Source organism: Loxodonta africana, chromosome 3 (genome assembly GCF_030014295.1).
Source record: "Loxodonta africana isolate mLoxAfr1 chromosome 3, mLoxAfr1.hap2, whole genome shotgun sequence".
NCBI classification, from domain to species: domain Eukaryota; kingdom Metazoa; phylum Chordata; class Mammalia; order Proboscidea; family Elephantidae; genus Loxodonta; species Loxodonta africana.
This window is the reverse complement of record NC_087344.1, coordinates 152,535,750-152,544,609: the sequence shown is the minus strand read 5'-3', so window position 1 is coordinate 152,544,609 and position 8,860 is coordinate 152,535,750.

Below are 8,860 nucleotides of genomic sequence, written 5' to 3'. Positions count from 1 at the left end.
ACAAACTAGCTTCTCATTAAACAGTACATATATTGTTTTATGACATTGGTTAACAACCCCATGACATGTCAATACTCCCTTTTGGATCTTGGGTTCCCTATTACCAGCTTTCCTGTCCCCTCCTACCTTCTAGTCCTTGCCCCTGTGCTGGTGTGCTCCTTTAGTCTTGTTTTGTTCTACGGGTCTGTCTAATCTTAGGCTAAAATGTGAACCTCCAGAGTGACTTCATTATTGAGCTAAGAGGTTGTCTGGGGGCCATACTCTTGGGGTTTCTCTGGCCTCTGTTGGGCCAGGAAGTCTGGAGTTTTTTTTTTGAGTTAGAATTTGTTCTACATTTTTCTCCGGCTCTGTCTGGGACCCTCTATTGTGATCCCTGTCAGAGCAGTCAATAGTGGTGGCTGGGCACCATCCAGTTGTATAGGACTCAGTCTGGTGGAGGCAGTGGTAGTTGTGGTCTGCTAGTCCTTTGGACTAGTCTTTCCCTTGTATCTTTAGTGTTCTTCATTTTCCCTTGCTTCCTAAGGGGTGAGATTAGTGGAATATCTTAGATGGCCGCTTACAGGCTTTTAAGATCCTAGACGCTACTCACCAAAGCAGAAAGTAGAACATTTTCTTTATAAACTAAGTTATGCCAATTGAGCTATATGTTCCCCAAGACCATGGTTCCCATAGCCCACATCCCAGAGAGTTGGTCCCTCAGGGACTTTGGATGTGTCTATGGAGCTTCCATGACCTCGCCTTGAGCAAGTTATGCTGGCTTCCCCAGTATTGTGTACTGTCTTACCCTTCACCAAATTTACCACTTACCTCTTGTTTATTTAGTGTTTTTCTATCCCCACCCCTGCCTTCCCTCATATCCATCAAAGATTGTTTCTCTTTGTGTGTAAACCTTTTCATGAGTTTTTATCATAGTGGTCTCATGCAATATTTGTCCTTTTATGATTGACTTATTTGACCCAGTATAATGCCCTCCAGATTAATCCATGTTGTGAGATGTTTCGAAGATTCATCACTGTTCTATACTGTTGTGTAGTACTCCATTGTGTGTATGTACCATAGTTTGTTTATCCTTTCATGTGTTGATAGGCATCTAGGTTGTTTCCATCTTTTTGCTATTGTAAACAATGCTGCAGTGAACACGGGTGTGCTTATGTCTATTCGTGTGGTAGCACTTATTTGTCTTGGATATATTCCTAGGAATGGGATTGCCGGATCATATGGTATTTCTATTTCTAGCTTTCTAAGGTAGTGCCATACTGGTTTCCAAAATGGTTGTACCATTTTGCGTTCTCACCAGCAGTACATAAATGTTCCAATCTCCCCAAAGCCTCTCCAACATTTGTTATTTTTTGTTTTTTTGATTCGTGCCAGTGATGCCAGTATGAGATGCTATCTCATTGTGGTTTTGATTTGCATTTTTTTTAATGGCCAGCGATCACGAACATTTCTTCCTGTGTCTGCTAGCCACTTGAAAGTCTTCTTTGGTGAAGTGTCTATTAATTTCCTTTCCCCATTTTTTAATTGGATTGTCTTTTTATTGTAGAGGTGTTTGATTTTCCTGTAGATTTTAGAGATTAGACCTTTGTCAGATTGGCAGAGCTCAAAATTTTTTCCCAGTCAGTAGGTTCTCTATTTACTCTTTTGGTGAAGTCTTTTGATGAACATAAGTTTAATTTTTAGAAGATCCCAGTTATCTAGCTTATCTTCTGGAGTTTGTGTGTTGTTAGTTATGGTTTGTATCCTGTTAATGCTGTGTATTAAGGCCTCTAGTGTTGACCCTATTTTTTCTTCTATGATCTTTATATTTTTTGGTTTTATATTAGGTTTGACTTAATTTTTGTGTATATTGTGAGGTATGGGTCCTGTTTCTTTTTTTTTTTTTTGCAGATGGACATTCAGTTTTGCCAGCACCATTTTTTAAAAAGACTGTCTTTTCCCCCATTTAATGAACTTTGGGATCTTGTCAAAGATCAGGTGACTGTAGGTGGATGGATTTACACCTGGGTTCTCAATTCTGTTACATTGGTCAATGTATCTGTCGTTATACCAGTACCAGGCTCTTTTGACTAGTGTAGCTGCATAGTAGGTTCTAAAATCAGGTAGTCCGAGTCTTCCTACTTTATTTTTTCTTCTTCAATAGTGGTTTACTTAACCTGGGGCATCTTCCCTTTCCATATAAAGTTTTTGATTAGTTTTCCATCTCTTTAAATAATGCTGTTGATATTTGCATCGGGGTTGCACTGTATTTGTCGATTGTTCTCGTAGAAATGACGTTTTTACAATGTTAAGTCTACCTATCCATGAGCATGGTATGATCTCTTTTGGTTTCTTGCAGTAGTGTTTTGTAGTTTATTTTGTATAGGTCTTGTACATCCCTGGTGAGATTTATTCCTAAGTTTTTTTTTTTTTAGGGGTTATTATAGATTTTATTGCTTTCCTGATTTCCTTTTCATCATTCTCTTTATTAGTTTATGGAAATCCAACTGGTTTTTTATGTTTGTCTTTTATCCTGCTACTCTGCTGAATCTTTCTATTAGTTCCAGTTTTTTTTGTGTGTGTGTGTGTGTGGAGTCTTTTGGATTTCCTATGTATAGTATTATATCATCTGTAAACAGGGAGATTTTAACTTCTTCATTACCAATTTGGATACCCTTTATTTCTTTTTCTTGCCTTATTGCTCTAGCTAGGACTTCCAGCACAATTTTAAATAGGAGTGGTGATAAATGGCATCCTTGTCTTGTTCCTGTTTTCAAGGAGAGTATTTTCAGCCTCTCTATATTAAAAAGGATGGTGGCTGTTGGTTTTGTATAAAAAACAAAAAACAAAAAAACCTGCTGCTGTCGAGTCAATTCCAACTCACAGTGACCCTATAGGACAGAGTAGAACTGCTTCATAGGGTTTCCAAGGAACGTCTGGAGGATTTGAACTGCTGACCTTTGGGCTAGCAGCTAACCACTGTGCCGCCAGGAGTGGTTTTATATAGATGCCCTTTATTATGTTGAGGAATTTCCCTTCTATATCTATTTTATTAAGAGTTTGTATCAGGAATGGCTATTGGACTTTGTTGAATGCCTTTTCTGCATCGATTGAGATAATCATGTGATTCTTTTATTTATGTGGTGGATTATGTTGATTAATTTTCAAATGTTAAACCATCCTTGTATACCTAGTATGAATCCCCCTTTGTCATGATGTGTTATTTTTGATATGATGCTGAATTCTATTGGCTAGAATTTATTGAGAATTTTTGCATCTATATTCATAAGAGATAAAAATTGGTCTGTAATTTTCTTTTTTTGTGGTGTCTCTGTCTGGGTTTGATATCAGGGTTATGCTGGCTTCATAGAATGAATTTGGAAGTATCTCTTCCTTTTCTATGTCCTGAAGTAGTTTGAATAGTATGGTGTAAGCTCTTCTCTGAATGTTTGGTGGAATTCTCCAGTGAAGCCATCTGGGTTAGGGCTTTTTTGTTGTTGTTGTTGTTGGAAGCTTTTTTTAAATTGCCTTATCAACCTCTTCTTTTGTTATGAGTCTGTTCAGATTTTCAACATCAGTTTGAGTTAGTTTGGGTAGGTAGTGTGTTTCTAGAAATTTGTCCATTTCATCTAGGTTTTCAAATGTATTGGAGTATAGTTTTACATAATACTCTGTTAGGATCCTTTTTATTTCAGTTGGGCCTATTGTAATGTTCCTTATTTTATTTCTTATTAGGGTTATTTGTGTCCTCTCCTGTTTTCCTTTTGTCAGTTTGGCCACTGTTTGTCAATTTTGTTGATGCTTTCAAAGAACCAACTTTTGGTTTTGTTCATTCTATTGTTTTTCTATTCTCTATTTCGTTTATTTCTGCTTTTATCTTTATTACATCCTTTCTTCTGGTGGCTGTGGGCTTCTTTTGCTGTTCTGCTATTTGTTTGAGTTGTGTAGCTAATATTTTGATTTTGTCCCTTCTTTTTTGGTATGTCCATCAATTGCCATAAATTGACCTCTGAACACTGCCTTTGCTGTGTCTCAAAGGTTTTGGTATGATGTGTTTTCACTCTCATTTGATTCTAGGAATCTTTTATTCCATCTGTCTTAGTTAACTAGTGCTGCTATAACAGAAATTCCACAAGTGGATGGCTTTAACAAAGAGAAATTTACTTTCTTACAGTCTGGTAGGCTAGAAGTCCAAATTCAGAGGGCCAGCTACAGGCGAAGGGTTTCTTTCTCTGTTGGCTGTGGAGGAAGATCCTTCTCATCAATCTTCCCATGGACTAGGAGCTTCTCCGAGCAGGAACCCCAGGTCCAAAGGACATGCTCTACTCCTGGTGATGCTTTCTAGGTGGTATATTGTTTGCCGGTCTCTCTGCTTGCTTCTCTCTTTTATATCCCAAAAGAAATTGGCTTAAGGGATAATCCAATCTTGTAGATTGAGTCCTGCCTCATTAACATAACTTCCAACTATCCCCCGTCATTAACATCATAGAGGCAGGATTTAAAACAGAGAGGAAAATCACATCAGATGACAAAATGATGGACAATCACACAATACTGGGAATCATGGCCTAACCAAATTGATAGACATATTTTTGGGGGACACTATTCAATCCATGACACCATCTGTGATTTCTTCTATTACCAAGTGGTTTTTAAGCATGGTGTTATTCAATTTCCATGTATTTGATTTTTTTCCTTTTCTTTTCCTGTTGTTAACTTCTATTTTGATGGCACTGTAATCAAAGAAGATACTTTGTCTTATCTCAATGTTTTGAATTTTGTTGAGGATTGTTTGATGGCCTACAATGTGGTCTATTCTGGAGAATATTCCACATGCGTTGGAAAAGAATGTGTATTTTGGAACTGTTGGATGGAGTGTTCTATATATGTCTTTGAGGTCAAGCGGGCTGATTGTGGACTTTAGATCTTCTGTATCTTTGTTGAGTTTCTTTCTGGACATTCTGTCCTTTACAGAGTGTGGCGTGTTGAAGTCTCCTATTATGATTATGAAACTGTCAGTTTCTCTTTTCAATGCTGCTAGAGTTTGTTTTCTGTATATTGGGGCCCTCTCATTAGGTACATAGATATTTATTACAGTTTTGTCTTCATGATGGATAGTCCCTTTAATCATTATATAATGCCTTTCTTTGTCTTTTGTGATAGATTTTCTTTTAAAGTCTGTTTTATCTGAGATTAGCATTGCCACTCCTGATCTTTTTTGGTAACTGTTTGCTTGACAGATTTTTCTCCATCCTTTGATTTTTAATAAGTTTAAATCTTTGTTTCTAAGGTGTGTCTATTGTAGACAGCATATTGTTGGAGCCTGGGTTTTTCTTTTCTTTTTTTTTTTTACTCCATTCTGTCACTCTCTGTCTCTTTATGGGTGCATTTAGACCATTTAGGTTTGGCGTAATTATTAATAGGTATGAGTTCATTGCTGCCATTTTGTAGTCCTTTTTTTTTTTTTTTTGTGGTGCTGGCGTTTTCTTTGTTCCTCTTACTCTCCTTTGCTGAGTTCCTTTTGTTTGTGGATTTTTTTCTTTTGTTTTTGTAGATTTTGTGTTTACTGAGACTTTATGTTTTTCTTCTTTATTTTGGTGAGTAGGTTTCTTAACTTTCTTTGTGGTTACCTTGAAATTTACCCTTATCATCCTAAGTTTGAACCAGTCTTTTATTACTTGGTATCACATCGACTTCGTCTCCATTTGAAAGTTTCATACCTAAACTGCTTATTTCCTCTTTTGTTGTTCTGACATTGTTGGCATTTACAGATTAACCTCTCCGCTTCCCTGTACATCTTTAAAAAAAAAAATTTAGTTTTGATTAATCCTTGAGAGTTCATTACCTAGGTTGATACCTGGCTGGTAAGGTCTTGCATCCTAGATTCAGGCTGTTGTCTGTTCTCTAACTGAAGGACTCTCTTTAATAATTCTTGTAAGTTTGATTTAATTTTTACATAGTCCCTTATTTTCTGTTTATCTGGAAATGTCTTAACTTCACCATCATGTTTGATCCAAGGTTTTGCAGGATATATTATTCTTTGCTGGCAATTTTTTTCTTCCAAGGTTTTATATATGTCATCCCATTGCCTTCTTACCTGCATGGTTTCTGTGAAGTAATCAGAGTTTAGTCTTATTGTTTCCCCTCTGTATGTGACTTTTCATTTTTCTCAAACTGCTCCCAGGATTCTCTCTTCGTCTTTTGTTTTAGAAAGTGTGATGATGATATGCCTTGGTGATTTTCTTTTGGGATCTATCGTATGTAGGGTTTGTTGAGTTCCTTGAATGGTCAGCTTTTTATCTTTCATGATCTTGGGGAAGTTTTCTGTCAGCAAATCTTCAATGATCCTCTCTGTGTTTTTCATTTTCTCCCTCTGTTCTGGAACTCTGATCACTTGCAAATTTTTGCTTTCGATTGTATCCCACACCATTCTCAGGATTTCTTCATTGTGTTCTCTGAATTTTCTTCAAACAAAGTGGTATCCATGTATTTGTCTTCAATTTTCCTGACCCTTCCTTCCATTGACTCAAACTTGCTCCTCAAACTTTCTATGACACTTTACTTTTCTGAAATATCGCTGTTTACGTTTTGCATTTCTAGTCGTTTTTTCTGTATGATTTCTAGCTGTGAATTTATTTTGACATTTTGCTCCTGTATTTTCTGAATTCTTCCATCATTTTGTCTTTTTTCCATGATTTTTTCTGCCTTTTCCATGATTTTGTCTATTTTTTCCTTACATTTTCTTTGCTTTCTCCTTCAACTCTTGTATAGCTCTCAGTATTAGAGATTTGAATTCCCTATCAGGTAGTTTCAGTGCCTTTTCTTCTACTGTAAGGTCATCTGGTGCTTTCTTTTGGACACCTGCTGGAACCATCATGTCCTTTTTTTTTTTTTTTTTAAATATGTTCTGATATTTTCTGCTGCCTTTGGGACTTTCAGGAGTTGCTTTCTTCATTTATTGATTGTAGATTTGTTTGTTTCATCATGTTTTTTTGTTTTATTTGGTTATGTCTGACCAGGTGGGCTGGCCGTTCTTTGTTGTTTCCTCATCTGTGGGCATGATAGTTCTCACCACCTTGTCCAATAGGCAGGGCCAGTAGCTCAGCTATTGTGCAGCAGGGTAGGTCCAGTGGAAGGGGAAGGCCTGGGATGGGTTATTTGTGGCACATAGAGGGTGGGACCATGGGTCAGTGCAGGCAGGTTCCAGTAGACCATGACTGTGCTGCTCAGGGGTGCAATGCTCAGCATATGGTGCAGATAGGCAGGAAGGAAGGGAGAGGTTTTGATATGCAGATCTAAGTAGGTGTGGGAAAGAAGTGATAGAAACAGGAGCAAAAAAAGGGGGGGGGACTCAGGGAACTTGCCGTTGGTGTGGTGCAGACCTGGGGAAGCCAAGATCCAGTGGCTTTCCAGACAGGCAGTGAGGCACAGTCCATCAAGAAGGGACAGATACAGCACACACAGCTAGGAGGGCAGGTGAAAGCAAAGGAAGGAAGAGAGAGAGAGTAAAAAAGTAGATAAAAAAAGGAGACAGAAAGGCACATGCAGCTGGGCAGTTGGGAGAAAGGTATGGAAGGAATATAGACAGAGACAAGAATCAGAGAACAAAAAAGAAGCAAAAAGATGCCAGGTGGTTGGGAGGAAGGAAAGGAAGGGAGGTAGAAACAAGAAACTGAGGAGAGAAAAAAAAGAAGAAGAAAAAGAAAAATAATGCCCCAAGGGAGCCCACCAGAGGCAGATCCTCAGCTGAGCGGCATTGCGCAGCCTGTCAAGAAAGAGTGGAGATGGGACACAGAGCCAGGTGTTCAAGAGAATGGAAGGGAAGACGATGAGAGAGAGGAGAAGCCAAAAAAAGAAACAACGGCAACAAAAAATGGCACTGAAGGAGCCAGCTGGTGTGGGCAGGGTTAATTCAAGCAGCAAGGGACCGGCACCTCCCTAGCCAAGTGATCATGGGGCCGCTGGAAATGGCAGAGGCTGAGCAAGGGGAAGAAGGGTAGTGGGTGGGAAAACATATAGGCTAGTTACTGGGTGCTATGTCTCCTGCTGGGAGCTTCTTGAAGCTGCCTTCCCACACTCCCTGTCTGCCAGTCTAGGTGGTTGAGGAGTCCAAGATGGTGAATAGTGCCACTTTAGTTGATAGAGGATCTCCACTCCATATCTCTCCTTGCTCTCTGTTCTCTTTCAGTTTCGTATTCCATTTGGTGCTTGGTAGAGTTCTTTATCCCTTCATTTGATGCTTAGAGTTCCAGGATTGAGTCTGTCTCTGTTTACTTAGGTTTTCGGGTCTTTGGTGTGGGAGAACGGGGTGGTGCTCCTGTCTATAGTACCATGTTGGCTCCACACCTGTCATTTGATTTCTTGACTGCTGCTTCCATGGGTGTTGATTGCAGATCCAAGTAAAATGAAATCCTTGACAACTTCAATCTTTTCCCCTTTTATCATGATGTTGCTTATTGGTCCAGTAAGGATTTTTGTTTTCTTTATGTTGAGGTGTCATCCATACTGAAGGCTGTGGTCTTTGATCTTCATCAGTAAGTGCTTCAAGTCCTCTTCACTTTCAGCAAGCAAGGTTGTGTCATCTGCATAATGCAGGTTGTTACGAGTCTTCCTCCAATCCTGATGCACTGCTTTTCTTCATAAAGTCCAGCTTCTTGGATTATCTGCTCAGCATAGAGGTTGAATAGGTATGGTGAAAGGACACAACACTGATGCATACCTTTTCTGACTTTACTTCACTCAATAACCCCTTGTTCTCTTCTCTTGACTGCCTCCTAGTCTACATACAAGTTCTTCATGAGCACAGTTAAGTGTTCTGGAATTCCCATTCTTCGCAATGTTATTCATAATTTGTTATGATCCACACAGTGGAATGTCTTTGCAT